The sequence below is a fragment of the Hippopotamus amphibius genome, chromosome 7 (assembly GCF_030028045.1).
Source record: "Hippopotamus amphibius kiboko isolate mHipAmp2 chromosome 7, mHipAmp2.hap2, whole genome shotgun sequence".
Classification (NCBI taxonomy): Eukaryota; Metazoa; Chordata; class Mammalia; order Artiodactyla; family Hippopotamidae; genus Hippopotamus; species Hippopotamus amphibius.
The window spans coordinates 6,789,074-6,812,762 of record NC_080192.1 but is presented as its reverse complement, the minus strand read 5'-3'; the positions used below and the strand labels follow the sequence as shown (position 1 = coordinate 6,812,762).

The 23,689-nt window shown below is 58.1% G+C and overlaps 1 protein-coding gene across 5 annotated transcripts in view; it reads right to left on the bottom strand.

Moving 5' to 3' along the window:
- TCF20 (transcription factor 20) overlaps positions 1-23,689 on the bottom strand; it is a 190,311-nt gene that overhangs the window by 122,513 nt on the left and 44,109 nt on the right. The window contains exon 1 of one of the 5 annotated variants that reach the window (XM_057741086.1): positions 21,164-21,194. The exons of 3 other annotated variants lie outside the window; for them this stretch is intronic. The gene's annotated coding sequence lies outside the window, so the exon portion shown is untranslated. Of the gene's footprint in view, positions 1-21,163; positions 21,195-23,689 lie in introns of those variants that run through there. One more of the 5 variants, XM_057741084.1, reaches the window with a different exon arrangement.

Here is a 23,689-nt window from a genome sequence, read left to right as displayed (position 1 = left end):
TTAGCTGTATGCACGTCTCTGAATCTCGGTTTCCTCATCTATAAAGTGGGGGGGGGGAGGGTAAGTCCCCAGTTCGTAGTGGCCTTAGAACAGCACCTAGTGAGTGCACGGTGTTGTCCAGAATCACCATCAGCCCATCCTCCCCTAGCCGGGCCTCAGCTGACTGAACGCTGCATCCTTTGGCCCCAGCACAGGCCCTAGACGTGTACGCACCAGTGAGCACTGGTTAGATGTCTGACCCTGTGAGACAGGCCATGAAGGTAGAAGTGGTGCCTTTTTCTAGAGGAGGAAATGGAGGTTGCAGGAGGCTTGCCGCCGTGCTGTGAACCTATTGCCCGGCTATGCTCTTTTCGCTGCTCCTTCTGTGAATCAGCTCTCCCAGCTCTTCAGAGGCACCAACCTGGGGAGCGGTGCTGATAGCCGGCGCAGCTGTCTCCAGCTCCCGAGGGCTGCGTGCGGCGGCTGGAGGCCCCAACGCCCAGCCCTGCCTGGAGCCTCCTGGCTGGGATCACAGCCCTGCGGCGTTCGAGCTGCTGCCCACCAGCCGGCCCCCTGGCATTGGGCCCGGGATGCCAGCCAGCCGGGAGAGGAGGCAGCTTGGCTGGCAGCCAGCTCACGATACCCGAGCTGTCAGCCAGGAAGCAGGCCAGGCAGGGCAGAGACCCCCGCCCCTGAACGGGGCCCTGGCCAGGCTACCGGGACAGGGCCAAGCTCCTCACCGCCACAACTACAAGGGGACTCTGTGGCTGCCAGCCCCAAGCAGGGCTTGGGGACGTAATGTCGCCGGATGGGGACCCAGGAGGACTCGTTCCCATTTACTCAGCTCAGCTTTTCACTACTGTGGAAGTAGCACATGGAGCGGAGGGAATTTTCAAGTCAAATAATAATAAAAACAGCAACAACCACAGCTGACATTTAGCAAGCACTTACTCCGTGCCAGGTGTTTTATGTGTGACTGCACTGACTCCTCCCAAAGGGAGATGCTATTATTATCCCCTCTCTACAGACGTGGCAGCTGAGCTCAGAGAGGTGCAGCAACTCACCCAGAACCGCATAGCAAGCTGGGGAAGACTTCAGAATTTGAACTCAGGCTCCAAAACCTGTGCCCCAACCCCTCCACTCCACTGGTTCAGGCAGGTCTAGGTGCCCACACTGGACAGTCCAGCTGGGTGGCCTTTTGCAAGGAAGCCACCCATCTGTGAAATGGGCACCACCAGAGAGGACCACCCTGTACAGCTGACCAGGGGCTGAAGTTAGAAAATCAGGCCTGGGCAGAGGTCATGCTCCCTAAACATGGTTGGGGTTGGTCATATTCACCAAGCTGCAGGATGAGGAGAAGGGAGCCCCAGGATGGGAAAGCCCATCCCATCGGAGCCTCCACCAGCCTGCCCCCACCTCCCCCTGCCAGCCTCCTGAGCACCCTCCATGGCCACGACTGGGCTAGAGGGAGTGGGCGCTGGGGGGGGGCAGTTCCCAGGGCCAACCGTGAAAGCCCACCAAGCCAGGGCCTTGAAGATCAGCCTCAGGAGCTGCCCCTTTGTAACTGCCTCTCCCCACCCCGAGAAGGTAAACTCGGGAAAGACTGGCCAGAGAATAATGGGCCAACGGATTTACACAAACGTGTGCAGACACATCTCTTGTGTGATCCCCCTGGTCTCTCCGCCCAGACGCTCTGTTCCCCCAGCAGCTGGGGACTGTCAAGCAAGGCCCCCCATTCCTGGTTCAAAGTCTCACAGAAAGGGCACAGAGCAGTCACTGGTGAGTATGTGCCAGGCTCAGGGCAAGGCACTGAGGGTGCAAAGGCAACCACTCAGCCCAGCTGCTCACATTTGTACAAAGTGCTGGGGACTTTCTTTTTTTTTTTAACCATCTCTCTCATTCAGTTCAGAACAAGCCCATAGGAGAGATGATATTGCCATCGTCCCCATTTCCCACATGCCCAGAGAGGGACAGTGCCTTATCTGAGGCCACACAGCTGATCAGGGTGCAAACCTGGCACAGCTATCACCAGATGCCCTAACCCAGGGAGGACTAAGCCTTCCGGCTCAGAGCCACTGCCCAGCCCCCAGAGCAATTCCTCCGCGGTGCTGAGGGGAGCAGAGGAAGGGCTGCAAAGGACGACACCCTGGGTGGGCAGAGGTCCTCTGAGAGAGGGTAGGTAAGGATGGCACATGGACAGTCACCCCGACAGGCTGACTGTGGCTGGGGGTGCCCACTGGGCACCCAGCGTCAGGAGCCAGCCCCAGCATCACTGACTGAGGCTTTAGGGAGGGAAACCAGGCAGATGCCAGGAGCACTTCTGGTGAATCCACAATGGGAGCGCTGGCGGGAAACGGCCAAAGTCCCAGGGCCATCACAGAAGCCTGCCCTGTGCCCTCCTCCCAGACACCCGGGCAGCAGAAGGCACCCTGATCCGGGGTGGGGGTGGGGGGCAGAGGAGGGTCTGGGCTCCGTCTCGGCTGTGTGACTGTGCGAGTCTTGGCACCTCTCTGAGACTGGGCTCCTCATCTGTGCGGTGGTGGAGCAGGACAGACGACCCCCTCACCGCTCCTGGGATGCGCTGGGCACACAGTAGGCCTACCGGCCCGCTAGCACAATTACAGGTTTTGCCCTAATTGCTTAGTCTCTGCACTTGCCTTTCATGGACACGCCTGCCAGGAGGACAAATTTAACCACAGAAAGTAGAGCAGGGACAGGCCAAAGCCTGGGGGCCGGCTGGTGGATGTCCCTCCCCCACGGCACAAATCGCCCTCCTCAAGCCCGTCTAGAACCAGCCAGCCCAGCACCCTGGACTCCATCCCTGTTGCCAGCCAGCCCAGAGGAGGCCCCCGCCCACATGTTCTCAGCCTCAGTGACTGTGGACCAGTGCACTGGGCAGTAAATAACCCAGGTTGGGGTGGGGATGGAATCGCAGGCGCCCCTGCCCTCTGTGGGTGGGAGGAAATGAAGGCTCTATGAGGCCACCAGACAAATCTGGACATGGGTCCCGGGGAGTCAGCCTCTGGAAGGCTTGGGAGAGAGGAAGGGGTGGTGGGCAGATGGCACGGGCCCCCCAGGGCAATCAACTGGGGACCCCAGAGAACACTCACTGGGCAGGAGAGAGCAGGAAGGAGGTGACGGAGGGGTCCTTCCCAGCCCCTCTCTTCCCCTCCCTCCAGCCTCCCCTGGGTGTTCACAGCCTCCCGACTGCCTCTCATTCCCGCCTCTGACCTCCGCCCCCTCTGCCCTCTGCACTGCCCTCTCCTACCTTCCTTGTCTTACTTCCCCCCAAATCGCTTCCTCCCAGTCCACTCTCTCCCCTCCCCCCTCCCTCCTGCCAGTGGGCCTCCAACACCCCAGGCCCCAGATTCCCCCCAGGACAAAAAAGCTGCGGCCCTCAACTGGACAGCCTTGGCCTCGAGACCTCATGAATAAAAGATGCTGGCGGTGGGGGTCACTCCTCCACAGCGGACACAACCCCCATTGGTCAGGGATTCTTGTCTCTCTCCCCAGCCAGCAACTCGGACAACCCCTCTGCACCCCCCCACCCCCCGCCGCAGGGCAGCCCCCTCCCCAAAACTTCAGCCTTCCGGGGTGACCTGGCCAAGCCTGTAATGTCAGGAATGGAAAGCAATTAGCAGGCACCTGGAGGAGGAGGAGGAGGAGGGGGGAAGAGAGAACTGCAAGAGGAAGTGGAGGGGAAGGGGGAGGAGGGAGGAGGAGGGAGGAGGAGGAGGGAGGAGGGGGAGGGGAGAAAGGGGGAAGGAGGAAGTAGGGGAGGAGGGAGGAGGGGGGAAGAGAGAAGGGGTAGGAGGGAAAAGTGGAGGGGGAGGGGGAGAGCGCAGGGGGAGGGAGGAGAGAATGGAGGGGAGGGAGGGGAAGGGGAGAGGAGCTGGAGGAGGCGAGCATTGGGGAGGGGGAGGGGCGTCTGAAATCCCGCAACATCAAAGCCTTCCCCGCCGCAGAGCTCAGTCACGTGCGCGGCCTCGTTCCTCTCGTTCCTTCGCTGGGAGAAGCCGCTGGGCCCGGGGCTGCTGAAGGAATTTTAAAACGAGGCAGATTGCCTGGAATATTGGGGGGGGGGGGGGGGGTGCCGTCAGAGAGCTTTGTCTCAAGGCAGGTTTTGAAACCTTTCCCTCCAAGAAGAGTGTCAGGGCAGGAGGGGCCTCTGGTCAGCCGCTGGGCAGGTGGCCAAGAGCCAGGACCACCCAGGGACTCTGAGCCGGCTGCTGGGAGGCTTGTGGCAGGGCCAGCCCAGTTATCCAGGGAAGCCGGAAATCTGGACTTTTACGTGGAGGCTTCCTCTCTTTAATATTGGGGAGAGAAAGAGGGAGAGAGAAAGAATGAACACCACGTGGGCTAAACAGAGCACGTGCCGACCTGGGTCCAGGACCCTAGTCTGCTGGGTTCCAAACCACTTGTATCACAGCTGAGGACACTGATGCCCAGAGAGAGGAAGGGGCTCAAGGTCAGGCTGGAACCTCCAGGTCGGGCAGACAGGCCAGCCTGAGGGTCCCAGAGCCCAAGGGGCGGGCAGGGCTGTGGCTGATGGGGAAAGAGTTGGCAGGGGATGGTGTCAGAACCCCCCCCCACGTCCAGCCGGGGGCCAGTGCACCCACCACGCGTCTCCCCCAGACCTGCCCCTCAGCCTGCTCTCCCTGCCCGCTTCTCACATTCATCCTGAGCCATCCAGTGAAGTCCTTCACTCCCTGAGGCCCCAGGCTCAGCTGCACTGTTATTCATTCACTCCGCTGTCCACTCCCGCCCCACAGATAAGGCCAGGACGGGGGACTATGGTTCAGACAGAGAGGCTGGGCTTCCAAGGAGACAGCGGCTACCTCTGTGGAGTGGTGACTGGGGTGAGGGGGGTCTCCCCAAAGGCAGGGGACAGAGAATTCTAGGCAGAATGTGGTGGGGGGAGAGTGGGGGGGGGGGTGTGAGCGTAAAGAGTCACTAGTGGCTAGAGGTAAGGCTGGGTGGGAGGTGGATGTGGGAGCCTCGAAAACCGGACTCAGAAGCTTGGACAGTCTCTCTTGAGGACACTGGGGGCCCCTGGAGGTGTCCGAGCAGCAGGGATCTTCGCTGTGGGGTCTCAGGAGCTGGGAAGTCCTTCGCTCCTCCATCTGTTCCTTCCACAAGTACTCACGGCGCACTGACTCCGTGCCTGGCCCCAGGCAGACAGAGGAGAGGGAGGCCGTGTGAACACCACAGACACCGCTGCAGGCTGAGTGGGCTGTGATGGGGCCTGGACTGGGCAGACAGGTGACTTGGACTGAGCTGGTCTTGTCCCTCCGAGTAGAAGCCCACATGCAAGGGGAGGGCTGAGGGAGCGGCAGGTGCACAGGCCCAGAGGTGAGACGAAGCAGGGCTTTTCTAAGTATCAGCAGTAAAAGTGGCTCAGCAGGCCGAGGTGTGGGCAGGAGCCAGGCCGAGGTGCCAGAGCTTCCTGACTTTATCCGAAGGGCAATGGGGGCAGGGAGGGAGGGAACAAGACACCCTTGATGCTTACAGGGTGGGGCGACCTCGGGTTGGAGGGAGGACCCCCTTTCTATCTGCAGAACCCGAGCAGATGGGCAGCTGTTCCTGCGGACAGACTTCATTTCCAGTTAAGAAACTTTCTAGCAGACAGAGCTGGGCAGCCACAAGGGCCGGTGTGAGCAAGTCTCAGACAGACAGGCCCGAAGTCCAGCCCAGACAGCTGGATGACCTCCGGCGAGTCCCTCAAGCTGAGCCTCTGGAGAGGAGCTCCTGGGGGGCTCGAGAGAACCCCTACAATGGACCTAGCATGGCAATGACCCCGACCCCTAGCCCTGGAGCCAGCATCAGAGCGGCAGCTAAGGGGACAGTGGGGAAAGGGGCCAGGCCTGGGGGAGTTGGAGGGTACCCCTCGATGCCACCAATAACAGCACTACAAGGTGTTATGAGCCCTGTTCTCCAAATGGGGAAACTGAGGCAGGGCTCCCACAGCAGAGTCAGGACAGGCATTGAGGCTGGCAGAGCCCACAGTCAGGGCCTCTGGAAGGGACAAGGACAGAGCAGATGGACCCCAGCAGAGGGGCTGCTCTAGGACAAAGCCTAAGATCTTTGGGGAGAGTGTCCAGAGAGTGGGTGGGTTTCTCTTCAGTCCTGGGCAATCCACGGACAGCGGAGGGTGGGGGCCGAGAGGGTGGAGGGGAAACCACCTGGGCATCCTGTCTTCCTCACTGGTATATCCATTCATCCAGCATGTGCCCAGCCCTGGGGCAGGTGGAGCTCAGGAGACCAATCTCTATCCTCAAGGAGCCCGCACCCCACCAGCCAGCCCCCAACAACCCCCCTTTTACAGATGAAGAAACCAAGGCGAGGAGAGGATGCTTTACCAAGGTCACCAGTCAATGAGAGGCAGAGCCAGGCGCCAGCCCTCTGTTCCCTGGTCTGTCATTAGTGGGATTCCTGGATGTCTCACTTCGGGGGTGAAGGTGGGAAAAAGAAGGAAAGGAAAAAGGAAAGAAACTGGCACTACTGGTGGCCCTGGCCCAGACAGGCTCTCCCAGGGCACCTCCCCACCATCCTCAACCTGCAGAGCACATAGCCCCCTCCTGCCAGGCAGCTCTGGGATGACTTCTTCACTGGGTGCTCCTCCAGGGCTGGGGCCCCGCCTGACTCAACCCCAGCCTCCAGCCCTGCACACAGCAGGAGGTGCTGAAACACTGGGGTTCGGAAACTGCCATGTGCTAGTTCTCTAACACATGGTCCTTTTCATCCTCACCACCCCATCCTATGAGGGGGTGGGTGGGGAGTGTGTTATTCACACCATTGTACAGAGGAGGAAACTGAGGCTCAGAGAGGTCCAGCCCCTCCCCTCAGTCATAGGGAAACCGTGACTTACAGCAAACACACGGCAGAGACCCAGGCACCTTGTATTTTTACTCGTGTCACTTTCACCACAACCCCTTAGGCAGCTATTACTGTGTCCCCGTTTTCCAGACCAGGACCTGGATGCACAGAGAATTTTGGTAACTTGCCTGATAAGAGGCTGTCTGGCCCCAGTCCACACCTTTAACCACCTTCTCCCCTCTAACGGCCTCCTGGTGAGGGAGGAAGCAGGACGCGCACCCTGGCTGGTCCCCGTGGCCTGTGCCCTTTCTGCACATTCACTTAGGGGACCCTCATGGAGGCCAGGAGTTGGCCTGTGGATGGGAGGTGTGCACAGTCTGTACTGGCTCTGACCAAAGGGAGGACGAGGAAGGGGAGGGAAAGGAAAGGGGGAGGGAGAGGAAAGAGAAGGGAAAAGGGGTGAGGGAGAAGGGGGGAAGGAAAAGGGAAGCAGAGGGGGTGGGAAGGAAGGGAGAAGAAAGTGAGGAGGGGGCCCCTCTCCCTCAGGAGCCACATTCTAGTCCAGCTAGGACCAAGGCCCCAGCCCCCCCCCCCCGCCCCCGTGCCAGGGAAGATCTGCCCAGCCCCCTGCCGCTAGAACATCAAAGCTGGTTCCCAGCCAGCCCCAAGGTAGTGTCCTTTGAGGTTTGGCAGAGATGGGGCCATATTTCAGGCTGATACAAAGCAGGCTGCACCCACCCCCTCCTGCCCGAGATCCCCATCTGGGTTGTCTACTTAATACCCCATTACGGGAGAAAATATACAGTCAGCTCCCGCCGGCCTCAGCTGCCCATTCCTCCCTCCCTTGGAAAAGATCAAAGCCGTGCCAGATTCCCGCCCAGAAATTCCGTAACCAGAACAGACCGGGGGAGAGGTAGGTAGAGCCCAACGCAGTGGTGACTCCAGAAAGTGGGGAGGCTGGGCAGGTGCACGTGGGACCAGGCTTCCAGGTGGGTGCTGGGGTGACTGGCTCAGGAGCTCAGCAGGGAGAGAGCCCTGGACTTGGGGACAGCAGGGGTTGGGGTCACATCTCATCCTGGGTCCTGGTTGCCTACCTAGACAGCACTGCCCCACACTGCTCCCCTGAGCCTTCCCTTCTCACCGTCCCCTTGGCTCACAAAGCCTGTTGCCTTTACATCCACGATGCCCTCTGAGATCCTCCCTGGCCCCACGGCAAGCCCTGGGGGAGAGCGATGGCTACAGATCAGTCTGTATCTATTGTAATCAGCACATCACAGCTCGGGCCGGCTGCGGGCCAGGCCTGCACCAGGTAGGTACTCGGATGAACGTTTCAGTCTCATAGCAATGCTGTGAGGTGGACAGAAGCATCTCCTTTCATAACTGGGGAAACTGAGGCACAGGACTTGGATGACTTGCCCCGTGGGGGGCGAGCAGCTGCAGGCTGGGGCGGCTCAGTGTCCACTCCTCCAAACTGAGGCACATGGTCTCCATTGGGGACCACACCCTCACTTCAGGGTGGTCTCGGTGGGACATGAACCAGGTGTCAGTCTCCCCGGGGAAGCTGACAGCCACATCCTATACAGTGGGGGCAGGCACTGGACCCTCTTCCAGACTGAGTCCCCAGAGTCTCCAGCTTACCTGGTCCTCGCTTCTACCAGCAGTCCCACGCCCTAGGCTCTGTCTCCATGCTTGTGCCCTTTCCAAACCAAGGAAGTAAGCTCAGAGACCTACAGAAGATGCACAGCCCCTGGGGAACTCTGGGCACACAATAAAACCCTCTCCCGGTCACCCAGTGGGAAGGGAGAGCAGGACATTTACTGTACACCCTCTGGGTCCTAAAACACAGCTGGAGGAAATGTCAGTCCCGCTCCTCCAGCGCTGTCTCCTGGACCCTAAGGCTGTGGGTGAGATTTAGTTAATGAGCTGGGCCAATTGCCTAATTCATACTAGGTAGTGGCTGACCCCTTCCTCTTGATGAGGACCACACCCCTCCTCCCTCCTCCTGTATCTCCTGCCTCCTTCTCAAGAAATGGCACTGTCATCTACCTGGGGCACCCCATCCCCTCAACCCACAGCATTCTTCCTGGTCTTCCTATGTCCCCCTCCCAGACACTCTCCACTGGCCGCCCCATCAGTCTCTCTATACTGTGCATCAGACCAAGCCTCTCCCAGCTCCCAGGGGAGACCAAACGCCTTGCCTGGGATGGACACCTGGCTTGCCCTTCAGTCCACGTCATTATTTCCCCAGCAGCTGTTGGACTGACATCTATGGGCTGAATGGATGGATGAAGTCCAGTTCCTCAGCCTATGCTATTCCAGAACTGGGGAATCTCTGTCCCGTCCCCCCTACCATCCATCTTTCCAGACCCTGGCCTCCCCATTCTCTAGACTCCATCCCTTTGGTCTGACAGTGACCCTTGACCAGGTGTCATCGCTGGTGTGTCGTCTGCCTCCCTATGGTGGGGAGCTCTCTGAGGACCAGATGGTGCCTGCCCTTCATCTACCTCCCCACATCCATCCCCACGTGGGGCCTGCCCCTCAGAGGCACTCAAATGCTGGCAGGCAGGAAAAGCCTCTCAGGAGGGATGCTCGAGGCCCTGGCCGCCCCACACTCATCCCTTCAGGAACCAAACGCAGGAGCAGGGGTGCCCCTGGGCGCTCAGGGACCTCTGTCCCCTCACGGTCCACAGAAGGCTGACCCTGGCAGGTCCCCGCCCCCACCTCCCTTCCCCACTGGTGATGGAGCAGCAAGTGTAGGGCGAACCAAGCAATGTCCCAGACCTAGTGGGGCTCGGCAAGCCAATCTGAACACGGAGCAAACCTCTGGCCTCTGAGAGGGGGCACGGCAAACAGTGTGAGCACGGTGGCGGCTGCAGCCCCCACAGCCACCCCCCGCCCTGAGCAGACAGCGCGGCCGGCCAGGAGATGCTGCGCACGGCTGCCAATTCCCCGGCTCAGCAGAAAGCCTCCATTTTGCAGGGAGAAATTAATGAAAGGGAGAAGCCTGGGAAATTACGAGTTGCCACCTGCAATTTCTCCTTCCAAGGAAAGTGGTGCGATGGCTGATTAAAGCGGCAGCCGCCCTGCCAGGCTGGGCCGGCAGCTGAGGACCTTGTCTGCCAGCTAGGAGGCAGGTGGGAAGCAACGGCGGGGGGGATCTGGAGGGGACCCCAGGCTTATACAGTCCCTCCTGGGAACCTCCAAACTGGGGAAACCTCCAGCTGAGAGAAACTTCCTTGCCCCCTTAATCAACAGGCAGTCAGTGAGCCTCTTTTGTGACCCGTGGAGCCCCATGCATTAAAAGTACCCCCCCCATCCCCCCACCCCCAGGCGCTGGGGTCCTCGTAGGCTAGTGGGAGAATTAGGGAAATGGCACTGACAGGGCTTCACCCACACCTTGGGCTGTACTAGGTGCCTCCACCTACTGAGTCCACAACGCCACTGGGATGAAGCCATTGTGGCCATTTCACAGACCAGGAAATGGAGGCTTAGAGAGCAACACTTGTCCAAGGCTGAGGATAAGGGACAGGCAGGACTGGGTGCCAACCCAAGCCATTTGGTGGCAACAGTGGGACTCTGTTGACAGCAGAGGGCAGCTCCTGAGATGAGCTGAGGGAGGACGGTTGGACAGGACACCCACCACAGTAGCTACGACTTGCATCTGACCAGTGCCACAGAATTGTCAAATCATGGCCATCCTCACTCCCTGCCTGGTCACCACCCCAAGCTTCTCCTTCCGTAATCAAGCCAACTTCTCTGATCCTGGCCTGCCTCCTGTATCCAGACCTAAGGCAGTGGACAGCTCAGAAGGGTGACTTCAGAGCCACTGCTCTGGGTCCCACTGCCCCACCTAACCTGAGTCAGACCATTTCTCCCTTCCAACAGCCCACAGATCCCCCTCAGATCTCAGCCCTCATCAGGATATGAATTCAGACTAAGGTGTGAATGACTGATACCAGCTTCATCTCTCCTCCTCTCGGGTTTATACATAAGGAAGCACTAAACTTGACATCCTAATTGTAAGGATGATGGTTCACAGGGGTGAAGAGCCCCCTGGGATGAGCATCTGGTAGCTCCAGTCCCGGCACTAAGCATCAAACACAATAGAATGCAACTACCCCAGAGGAACACCTGGCCTCCTGTGCCAGCTCATCCTCTTTGGATGTGCATCTTAGAGTAAGCCTCAAGACCTCTCTGAGCCTCAGTCTCCTCTCATTCTCCCCTCCTCAACTGTGTGCCTCCAGGCAAGTCCCTCAGCCTCCCTGGGCTCCAGCTCCCAGAGCTGGGAGGCAGCCTGCTGTGATATCCTTCGGAAGGCAAACTTTGAGGCACTGCTCTCTCCCGGCTCCACGGCCCTGGCCGTATATTATTATAATGGCCTTGGCCAATAGGGGCGCAGGCTATTAGAATGAGTTAAGACCAGATGAATCTGCTTAAAAAAATATGCCTAGTTTTTACGCTGTGTATTCCCTCCTAACAGCTCAAGCTCCTTCCAGGCCATTATCTCATTTTATCGTTAATTCAATTCCATAAACATGTATTAAGTGTCTATTATGTGCAGAGCCCTGGTCTGGTAGCTGGGGTGGGGTGAGGGGGCTACGGTGCGGGCAGCCCCAGCCCCCAAGGTGCCTACGGTCAGGCAGGGGACCCACCTGACCCTCAGACCTCACCACTGGGACATGAAGTGAGTGAGCCAGAGCTCAAAGGAGGGAGATGCTCACCAACCTGGAGGATCTAGGGATGCTTCCTGGAGGAGGGGGCTCATGAAAACTGGGATTGGAGATAGCAACATGTAACATGGACAGAGGGCCTGCTCTGTGCCAGGTACTGTTCTTAGCACTTTACACACAGAGACTCAATCCGACCAATAACCCAGGGGTGGGCGCTGATGTCACCCCAATTTCACAGATGAAGAAACAGGTTCAGAAGGAGGATTTATTGGAGGTCCCAAAGCGAAGGTAAGGGCGAAGCCATGAAAGCTAACCACAGCGTCTGGGCTTTGACCTCTGTGTAGGATCCCCAGTGCCCAGAAGGGTGCCTGAGGTGGAAGGCGGGGACACAGCGTCCGGGAATGAATGGAGAGAACGGAGGGAAGAACCCTGAACCTCAGCCACAGGCCAGAACTGAGTCTGGTCCTTCCACACAGGGCCTTGAAGGATGGTTGGATTTGGGGGAGCAGATATGAGGCGGGGCTGGGAGAGGGCTCCCCTGGGCAGGGCTGCTGGCGAAGCAGCCGGACCATGAAGCCAGTTAGACCTACGTCCAAATCCTGGCTCCACCTCACTGGCTGGGTGATCACACACTGTTATTTAACCTCTCTGAGCCTCAGTTTCCAGCTCGGTGAAAATGGGGTGGTAACACCTGCCTTGCTGGGCCGAGGTGAGGATGAAATGGGCTGGGACTGCCCACCATGTACCCAGGGTGGACGCGGGTGCCCACAGCCTGGTGTAGAGGACTGACGGGACACACCAGAGAGGCCAGCTGGCCCAGGCTACTGGCGTGGGAGCCATGTCAGAAGCACGGACCTTGGGCCTCAGAGAGGTGGCCCAAGGCTGGGCTGGGGGGAGCAGATAGTACACGCCCATTATGCAAATGAGAGGACAGGTAAAGAGGGACCCAGAAAATGCTGCGCGACAGTCACTGGGCTCCTTCTCCTGTTCTCCCCCAAGGATGTACAGACAGCAAACTATCCCCAGGGCCCCCTGTCAGCCTGGAGGGAACAGGGTGGAGACTGAACGCGCAGAAATAAAGGACTGTGGAGCCTGGAAGCTGCCAGAAACCAGAGCCCACAGTGGCCACATGCCAGGACCACAGCAACAGACCACATACCAGGAGCTCCGATCCATCACCCAGGCCCTCTGCAAGCACCCCTGTCCTGGGCCTCCCGCCCTGGCCAGCCCACTTCCCCAGCCTCCTTCCTTATCATTCCCCTTCTCCCTGCCCCTGCGGCCCCCAGGCTACCAAGCCTCCCCACATTCAGGAGTTCCCACCCCTACGCCTCCTGCACACCCCTAACCCTAGCCCCCGACCCCATACCCTTGCCCACACAGCTCCCAGTGCCAGCAGTGCCCTCTGGTACCCTCTTTGCCGGGAAAAATGCCTGTTCTTCCTTCTAGTCTCACCTTAGACAGTTTTCTTCTGTGAAATCTTCTGTGTGACCCCATCCCTGGCCCACAGACATGGGAGGAGAAGGCTCCTCTACATTCTTACAGCCCTTCACTCTCCCCTCAGTGGAAGCACAGCAGCAAGTGACAAGGAATGCAGCTTTGAGGTCAAGTCCAACTTTTCACGAATTAGCTGCAAGTTCCGTCACCTCTCTGAGCCTTGTCCTCATCTGTAAAATGGGGTAATACTGGCGCCTCACAGTGTGGTGATGAAGAGGAAATAAGAAAAACATAAGACAATTGCTTGGAACAGTGCCTGGCTCTTATCACCACCATCACCATCCGGGTGCTCTGAGGTTGCGGTCCATAGGGCTAACTCCTCACTGATCCTAATCTCCATCCCTCCCAGCCCTGTCTCCCCAGTGCGCTGCGTAGGACCTGATGCCCAGCCTTTGCTGTAATCAAAAGGCACAACAACCAACTCTGCCTGGAGCAGCCAGGAAGGCTTCATAGAAAAAGTACTACCTTTTGAGGTTTTGAAGAATGCATAGGAGTCTGCCAAGAAGGGCACAGACAAGGAGAAAACTCCAGGCAGAGAGAACTGTTTCAGTTGGACCCGAGATGCCTCAAATGCCACACTGAGGAGTGTGGACCTCATCCTAGTGGCAGTGGGAAACAAATTTTTTAATTAGGGCAATGGCAGTCACCTGATATTCATTCATCAAACATTTGCTGAGGGCCTACTACATACCAGGTACTGGGGATACACTGGAAAACAAGACAAATGTGGTCCTGGGGTCACAGAGCTGATGTTCCAGTGGGGGAAGACAAGAGAGTAGCAGAGCTTCTCATAAATAATTCATTGATTCCAGCTGTGTGGAGGGTTCAGCTGGAGAGGTAAGTGGTGCCATGAGACCACTGACAGTAGCAGGATCCAGCCTGGTGTGGGTGGGAGCTCTGAGGAAGTGGTGCTCCAGCCGGACCTTAACAACAGGGCGTTAGCAGAGAGGAGGGGACAGAGCATGAAGAGAACATTCTAGGCAGAGTGAACAGCACAGGCAAGGCCCTGGAGGGGAAGGAGTGTGGCCTGTGGGAGGAAGTGGCTGGTGGCCTGTGTAGCTGGAACATGACGATGGGGAACTGGGTGACAATGGAGTGTGGAGGGGCAGGGCCTGGGGGCTGAGGTGAGCAGTTTGGATTTCACCTCTCAGGCAATGGGCAGCCAGGCCTGAGAATGGAAGATTGCCAGGTCCTGGCCACCCTGCAAATTCCTGGACAGGGAGCAATGAATCAGCCCCAACAGGTAGATTTGTGGTTTAAGAAGACCACACCGAGAGCCCAGAACCCCCCACAGCCCGGCCCACATGCCCGCCCTCTCCTCCCCAGCAGAGTGGCCACGGGCAGATTGATGAGGTGGAGACCCGATCTGTCTTGAGTTTAGCTCAGCTTCTGGCTACATCTTGGTTGACAGTGGCTCATCAATATTTGAGAAAATACAGCCTGGAGGGTGGACCAATTAGCAGCTGCACAGCTGACCAAGGGCCAGCCAGAGCGGTGTCCATGGACCGTTCCCCTCGGGAAGGTGGACACATGAGTGCGGGAAGTGTGGGAGCCGAGGAGGAGGTGGGCGGGCTCGCTGCTGCCCCAGAACCTGCACGCCGGCTCCCCCACCCGCAGCCAGCGCCAAGCCGGAAGCCCCGCAGGGCCAGCAACTGGACTTGTGGTCAGGGAGACAGAAGGGGGCTGTCTGAGTGTTTCATCTCCCAGCACCAAGACCAGCCCTGAGACCCTCCCCCACCATGCAGGGCGTCGGGGGAGGCACTGGGTGGTGTTTTGGAAGAATGGGTGCTCTGGCTCTCACACCCCCTCGCTGGAAGGCCATGCGTGAGGCCCCTGGCCTCTCCGTGCCTATTTCCTCATCAGAGAAATGGGAGCATTTCTGCCTCAGAGGGTGGTTGCAAGGCTCAAATCGGATTCTGGAGTGTCTGCCTTTCAAAAGGCTACGAGGACTGGGCCCTCCTTAGGCAGCTCCGAGCCTAGAGGAGCTGCCCGTGGTGCCCTGCCAGTGCCCCACAGCCACATCTTGGGCAGGATGGAGGTGCACTTGTAAAGAGCATGGAGGGGAGCCACAAAGACCCGAGTCCAGCTGAGGGGCCCACAGGGGGCCTCGGCCTCCTCCCCTGCAAAACAGGAACAAAAACACCTTCAGCCCAGGGCTGTGGTGTCAGGTAAGGGCAAGAAGATGTAACCCCAGGCACCTGCCATTTGTCCTCCTGACTTCTGCCTCTTTTCCTTGTTTCTCTTGTAACCCCCTGAGCCACAGCCCTGTACATTCAAGGCAGTGTTAGTCTCCTGGCCACATGGGTTACCCAGAAACTGGGAGTAGAAAGGGTCTCCTCCCTGAAGAGCATACTGAGATTCTAAGAGTTTGCATTTTTAGAAGAGGAACTTGGACAGGGCAATAGTTATGCCAAAGGAAAGAATCATTAATGGTAAAAATTTCTGCCAACTGGTACAGACATGAGAGGAAGACATTGAAGGTTAGGGAAAGACTTTCCTATGATTTTGAAATCACTTGTAGAGATGGGCAGTATTTTACAGGGTATGCACTCTATGGCTGGTACTATACCAGGGACGGGGCCATAGAGAAAACAGAGACTCTCAGATGCGTAGGAGGTGCCCATTGAGAATGAATGAGTGAGCAAGTGACTGGGCTTAAAGAGTCAAGGTCTCTACCCCTGGCTGTTTCCTGCTGGCCAGGTGGGGCCCCAGGCCTTAGAAGAAACCATGAAGGGAGCTATAAAGGTGGGTGTAGGGAACCAGGGGTTGGCAGACCTTCAATTCTGGAATCCTCTCTCCTTGCCCTGGCAGAACAAGTGTCAAGACCAAAGCCCAAGAATGACGGCACATGTTCATGGCCACCACCATCCCTATTACCATCCCCCACTGTACCCCACGGGGGCAGACTCCATGGCTGCCCTGGCTCAGCCATCGTTACTGTGAAGCCCCTCTCCTCCCGTTCCTGCTCTCAGCCTCGGGCTCTTCATCCGCAACATGTAAATGGTCACCCCGGCCATGAGAAGCCAGGAGGTCGCAGATCCCGGTAAGCACATAGAGTGTCTCCTTGCCCTCCCCGTGTCTGAGCAGCAGGTGAGGGCATGGGGTGCCCAGCTCCCGGCCTCCAACCTCCCCATGCCCCTGCCCCACATCCCAACGCCCAGGCCTCCGAGCACACGTCCACATAGCTCAGGGGAAAGGTGCCCAGAGGACAGCTGGATTTGGGGACAGGTGTCAGGGGTGGGTCATCAGTCCCTGTCCAGGAATGTTCAGGAAAACCAGGTGCTTGAAAACTTCCCAGGTCAGGCTCCCCTTCCTGGCTCACGCCAGCACATGTGGCTCCTGGACAAGCCTCTGAGCTTCTCTGGGCCTCAGCTTCCCCACCTGGAGTGCAGGTGACAATGCCCACCTGTGGGCGGTGTCCAGCGCATCTTCAGTGCCTGGCACTTGGTAGGCCTGTGATGGGTGGAGGTGGCTGCTGGAATGTGGGCGGACTCCCTGGCTGGACTTCAGCCCCAATGCTGCTGAGCCCCTTGGGGCCGATGGTGTGTGGTCGACCAGGTGAGCTTACCAAAGGCTTCTGCGAGCCCGAGGTGGCCTGCCATCACCCAGTTCCATGTAGCATTCTCTCCTCACGTCGGAGAGGAGCGCACAGCTGCAAACAGAGCCCTGCCCAGCAGGCACTGTCCTTCCCACTGTCTAGGCCTCACTCATGGTGCTCCCGCCTCCTGGAAGGCCCGTCCTCGAATCCAACTCCACTGGGCAAACTCCTGCCGCCCTTCATGGCTCAGCTCAACACCACCTCCTCCAGGGGTTTCCTCAATCACCTGCCAAAATTCTTCTTGCTGCCTCGGGACACCTCCAGGGCTCAGTTAGCACCTTGGCTCTGGGCTTCTTCCCTGGGGGCGCAGTGGTTAAGAATCTGCCTGCCAATGCAGGGGACACGGGTTTGATCCCTGGTCCGGGAAGATCCCACATGCTGCGAAGCAACTAAGCCCGTGCACCACAACTACTAAGCCTGTGCTCTAGAGCCCTCGAGCCACAACTATTGAGCCCACGTGCCACAACTACTGAAGCCCATGCACCTAGAACCCGAGCTCCACAACAAGAGAAGCCACAGCAATGAGAAGCCCACACACTGCAACGAAGAGTAGCCCCCCACTCACCACAACTAGAGAAAGCTCGCACACAGCAACAAAGACCCAATGCAGCTAAAAATAAAATAAATAAATAAATAAATAAATAAATAAATTTGTTTAAAAAAGAAGAAAAGAACCCTGGCTCTAACCCTGGGTAATTCCTGGGCACCTGAGATTCACAGCAGCCTAAACAGAATTCTGTTCTGTAAACACAGCAAGCTTAGTCTCACCTCAGGGCCTTTCCACGTGCTGTTCCCTCTTCCTGAAAGGCTCTTCCCCAAGATCTTTGCATGGCAGTCTCCTTCCTGGCCTTCACCTCTCAGCTAAAATGTCACCCTCCCAGGCAACAGCAGGGGCTCTGTCTGTTGTGCTCAAAGCTGTACCTAGAAGTGTCTGCAACACGGCGGATACGGAGCAGCAGGGGTGCTCTACTCCTAGGGGCCCCAGGCTCCTGCTGGGGACTGGTCCCACCAAGGGCTCCCAGGGCCACCCCAACATGGGGGGAGACATCTCCACTAACCCAAGGACCTAAGGACAGACTTGGAGGTGATTCGGCGCGCGTGTGAAGCTGGCCGGAACCCATCTCTTCTGGATGTGTGCTCTGGGGCAGACGCCTAATGTGAATCGTTTCTGTCATCAGGACACGGAGGGGCTTGACACGGACCAGCTGCCGCTGCCGGGGACAGGCTGCTGGAGCGCCGACGGGCTCTCAGCAAAATTGATGACCGTTGTCAGAAAATGATTTCCCCACGGCCCGACGCAGGCCCTCGGAGGAGCGCAAATCCCAGGCAGCGATGCCTCCCGGGGTGGGTGGGCGGGCGGGCGGCCAGGCAGGCAGGCAGCCAGACAGGCGCCTGCACCTGGCCCAGCTGTTTCCCAGGCCGGGCAGCCTGCACTTCTCAGGCTGGAGCAGGCCTGCCCCCAGGGTGTCCTGCCTCCCCTGGGTGAGAGTGGGGGCTCCTGCCCGCACCCCTCTTATTCCCTCTGTACATCCAAGCCCAGGGTAGAGCCTGGCACCGCACAAGCCCCCAGTGAATGCTTGTTGAATCAATGAGCAAATAAGTGACAATTCTAGAAAGCTGCAGAGGGTACCACACCAGCAGCTAGAGGAGAGAGTTGCCAAGTCAACAAGGAGGGCAGAGGGCAGGGGGGGTCTGGCCACCCAGCGCCTACCCGTCCAGGCACCGACCCAGTGAGGGAGGGAGAGACTGCATGGCTGGAAATGGCAGGATGAGACCCCCATCACGGTCCAACCTGGGCTAGAACCCACCTCCCAGCCCCCCTGACACAATCTTCAGCTCACACCAGAGGCGTCTATAGGCAGAGGAGAGAGGAAGGGTGTCCAGGCTGAGAGAACCATGCAAGCAAGAACATGAAGACAAGAGGTCGCATAAAGAGAGGGGCTCAGGCTTTATCATTTATCCAACTACCAGGCACCTGGGCAGGTTCTGGGATGGGAGTGCCCAAGGCCACATCCGCATGCCAGAATGGTCACCGAGCACAAACAGAACACAGGCTGCAAAGTGACATGCAGGCTTCTGGGGTGAGGAGGAGATGCCCCAAGGAAGCTCCCAAATGCTGACCCTGTGAAAATGTGACATCCAGAAGTACACGAGTGTGGGGGTCTCACCTCAGCTCAGACCTCTGGACTCACAGGGCCTGCATTTCACCCACTCCCAGGGCCGTCTCCCAGCTGGGGGACCCTGCAGCCACTCAGTAAACACAGACTGACCCACAGATTAACCTGCTGGCGCCAGGAGGATCAGAGGTGCTTGGAAGGGTGAGGCAGTAAGAGGCTCCCCACCTGTGCCCTGGCCCAGCCAAACCACACCTGCTCCCCGCTCGGTGCCTTTGCCACGGCTGTGCCCTCTGCCTAGAATGGTGTCTCTTCCTGCCTGGTCAACTCTTCCCTCAAGATGCCCAAACGTCCCCTTCTCCAGGAAGCCTCTCTTGAGCCCAGGGCTGGGTGCTGGCCTCTTCTGGCCCTTGGTGCTGCCCGCACCCCTGCACCGATTCCCTGGGCGGGGTAGTTATTCGTCTGTACATCTCTAGCTCCGCTGGTGAGCCCTTCAAGGGCAGGGCCATATCTGGCCATCACAGGTGCCCAGGGCCCTGTCCAGCCCTGACACCCAGCGGGGGCGCCGAAACTATGAGCCGAGGGGAAATGAGGTTTGTGGAGGAAAAGGGAGAGGTGATGAGTACAGGGACCCCCTTAGCTGGGATCCCTCCTCACGGGCTGCCAGGAGCCTCCGGGACAGCCCAGGCAGGATTCCCTCCTTCCAAATACACAAAGCCGCCCCTGTGCCAAGGCCAGCACACAACCGGTAAACACCTCAGTCCCAGCAAGAAATCGGCACCGCTGCCCATCTCTGCTGTCCCCTCCCTCCAAAATATCTGGGGCAGTGGCTTCTTCCTCCCATTGCTCCCCACTGAGCCTGGGGCCCAGGAGAACAAATGCTCACACCTATTGTGCTAACACAGGCTCCACAGCCTAGTACTCACTGCCCCCACGGGTCAGATGAGGAAACTGAGGCCCAAGGGCAGGTCATCTTTCCTGGTCCTCCATCCATAGAAAGAGCAACTCTTGGCTACAGGGCTCCCAAGGGCCTGGAACCATCCATGACTATGTCCACCTCACACCCGGCCTGCTTCAGCCCATCTTTTCTTTCTGAAATCGGGATCTGACCACGTCAGTCCCCTGCTCAAGTGCCATGGACGGCTCCCACTGCCTCCGGCACCGCATCCCAGCTCCTTGGCTTCCAACCCTCTGGGGCTGGCACCTGAACTTTCTGGTGGTGTCTCCATCACTTTCCTCCAGTCACAGTCAAGGACTGCCCTTCCCCCATAATGCCGGGTGTCCTTTCCCATCACTGAGCCTCTGTGCCCACCCGCTCCTCTCCCTGGAGTGTCCTCCCCCTGCCTTCCGTGCCAAGGGGACTCTGACTCGGCCTTAAGGCATCGAAGGCCCCACGCCCTCAACAACCTTCCCAGACCCCCCAGTCCCAGGGTGCACTGGTGACACTGTCTGTTTGCCTCCTCAGCCCACTGAGCATGCCTCCCGCCTGGCCCGACCTGACTCACCCCCTGCCTTCCCTACCCGCCCTCACACACTCGGCACACCCTCAGCATTTGCTGAAATGAATAAATTACCTCATTTAGCCACAGAGCACGCCCAGCTCGAATGTCTGCAGTTCAGCCAAGAGCCCTCGTGTGGAAATCACCACAATGAAGGTGGCAGTATTTCACCTCGCCCAGAAATTTACTGCAAGTTCTCAAGTCTCACCAGAAAGTGTGTGTGTGTGTGTGTGTGTGTGTGTGTGTGTGTGTGTGTGTGTGTGTGTGTGTGTGTGTGTGTGTGTGTGTTGGGGGAGGGAGGGCAGTGCCGGTGAGTGACAGAGCTTCGATGTAAACTGAGATGACAGAAAATCTCCTCCCCCTCCGAGTGTGTCCAGGCCCATTAAGCTCACCCGGGCCCTTCCCCAGTGTCACCTCGTTAGCCTCTCACCACCCTGCGAGGTAGGTGGGCAGGGAAACAATACCCCCATTTCACTGAGGTGGAAACTGAGGCTCAGAGAGGCCAAGAGACCCGTGGGTAGTGTGAAGCCACAAACGAAGGCTCTGCTCTCTCCTCGCTGCTGGGTTCTAGGCAGGAAAGGGGGTGTTGGGTGCAGCCGTGGAGCACCTGGGGGGCAGTCTGTGGGCCTTTCCCACGGCCTGGAGGAGGAGGGGGGAGCCAAGGTGGGTGCAGGGTGACCCCTCCCTCACAGACCTGAAGAGAAAAATGGCAGCAAGCCAACAGGCCCCAATTAAGTATCTGGCTTCAAAGACACCCATAAGCCAAGAGGAGCCAGATCCCACTGGAGCCCGGGCAGGGAACCATCCGGGCTCCGTGCCATGCATGCCCGCCCAGCCCCTGGCAGCCCCACTGGCCACCCTCCCAGAGCCCCATGGGGCAGACAGGCCCGGGCAGCCTGGGCCCCACACTGGAGGCCCCTACCAGCCGCAGCACAGGGCATGTGCCAGGCAAGGCTTGGGCCCTGACCCCACCACCACCCCCAGCCCACTTACCTGCCAGAGGCCCGGGCCATGGCCACAGGCCCTGCTGGGACATCCCAGGCCCCACCCTGCTCACCAGGCCTTATTTGCATATGCTAATTAGCTGCACATCCCTTGCTCCCCTTGCCAGCTTGTTTGGGGAACGGCTGGATCCGGCTATACCTGTACCGTGCTGATGTCACGCCGAGCTATTTCCAGCCCGGTTGCCATGGAAACCACAAGGCCTCAGCTCCAGTTAGGAGTTCAATATATAATTTACTTACTCCCCCATCCCCCCAGCCCCACCCCAAAGAGACTGGGGCGTACGGGGAACAATCGGCTAAAATATACAATAACACCCTCCACTTCCCTTGGCCTATGAGGGGAAGGAGGGGAGGAGGAGGGGGCAGTGTGGCACAGCGGAATGGCAGATCCATCCAGGAAGAAGGGGGGATGGCAGGGAGGAGAGAAGAGCCTTCCCCATGAAGAGGAAAAACAGAGGCTGGTATTTGGGGATGATTCCAGAGAGTGGGCTCAGGCCTACTGAAGGGGGCAGCATGGGGCCCTCTGCCCAGTGGCCCCCAGCGCTGCTTGGCCAAGCCTTCATCGGGGCCTCCGGTGAGGAAGGACTCCAGGCAGAGCCACCAAGCTGCAGGTGACCAGCTTCACTCTGTGAGAGCCCAGGGCTTGGGAGGGCACTGCTATGTCGGGTGTCGCCAGGGCCTGCTGTTCAGAAGTTGTCCCAAGAGAGGGGCATCAGCCACCTCCAGGCCTGCCGCTGTGCGGCCAGCTGGGGCCCGGGGCCATGAAGGCAGCCAGGGGTGGCACTTGCCCAACAAGGTTTAGGCCCCTGCCATTCCCCTGTCCTGAGGTCCACCCAGCTCTGTTCTACAGGCATTCACGGACATCAGCTCCATGCCCTGCCCTGTGAGGGACACTGGGGGTGCAGGGGGGCTGGGGGACAGCCCCACAAGCAAGGAGCCCCCAGGCTGGCTGAAGAGGACAGATCATAGTACCAACAAGGTCCACGGTGAGTGACGTGAGCACAAGGCTATGGGGGCACCAAGCTGGTGTGTGATCTTTGAGGATAAAATCAGAGAAGGCTTCCTGGAGGAGGTGCTGGCCTGAGCCGAGACTTAAAGAGTGAAGATGTGTCTGGGGGATTGGAAGGGCATTCCAGGCAGCAAGCACAGCGTGAATGAAGACCAGCATGGGTGTTCCTCTGATCTTGCCCTTGTGCCCCACAGGCAGGGAGACCTGAGGGCTGGGCCCACCTGCCAGTGCTCCAAGCTTGAGTTACCCCAGACTGCTCCTGCCTGGGCAGACATAGAAGGCCATGCGGGTCTCACTATGTATGTGTGGACGGGGACAGGGGCCTAATTCCAGGTGTCTCTCTCTTCTCCCTACTCCATAGCCCTTTGCGACTGGCCGCATTAGGACCCAGAGGGGCTCTGAGCAAGTCACTTCCTTTTCTGACCTTCAGTTTCCTCCCCATAAAATGGGGAAACTTCATGCATCCCGATGTTCATAGAAGCATTATCCCTAATAGCCAAGATAAGGATGCAACCTAAGTGTCCACTGACAGATGAGCAGATAAAGAAGATGTGGTACACGTACACACACACACACACACACACACACACACACACACACACACACAATGGAATATTATTCAGCCATAAAAAAGAATGAAATTTTGCCATTTGCAACAACATGGATGGACTTGGAGGGTATTATGCTTAGTGAAATAAGTCAGAGAAAGACAAATACGGTGTGATATCACTTATATGTAGAATCTAAAAGATAAACAAACTGCTGACTATAACAACAAAAAGAAACAGACTCACACACAAAACACGGGGCCACTATCTGAGCACAGAGAACTGAATGAGACAGCAGGTGGTCAATAAGAAGTGCCAGAATATTACAACCATTATTTCTAATTTTCATGAGTATCAGGATTTCCATTTTCTGGATGAAGAAACTGAGGCAGGGAGTAGACAACTAAAGAAAGCATCAGGGCTGAGCTCTGAGCCCCTTCCTCACACCAGTCAGAGGCCTATGTTCCGGAGTGCAGGCAAGGGAACCAGCTGAGAAGTCCTGGCTTTTTTTTTTTTTTTTTTTTTGTCTTTATTGAATTTGTTACAATATTGCTTCTGTTTTATGTTTTGGTTTTTGGCCAAGAGGCATGTGGGATCTTAGCTCCCTGACCAGGGATCCAACCCACACCCCCTGCATTGGAAGGCAAAGTCTTAACCACTGGACCACCAGGGAAGTCCCTGAGAAGTCCTGGCTTTCTGATCCCCACAGCTGGGCTGCAGTGTGGCTAAGTGACTGGGCTCCCCCAACTGGGAAGCCTCCCTCTCCCTCCCACCCCAGCCCCTGGGCTCTCCCAGCCCTGTTCCTCCCCGCAGTTTCCCTCCTGCTCACCCTGCCCCACAGGAACCCCTGGATCCTGCCCTACCGCCAGGTTCTGCCCTCTCCGGTTTACCATCCCCCTCCCAACTGCTGCCTTGACTCAGGAATAAGACAAGGGAGCACTGTGAGCTCCCACTTCCT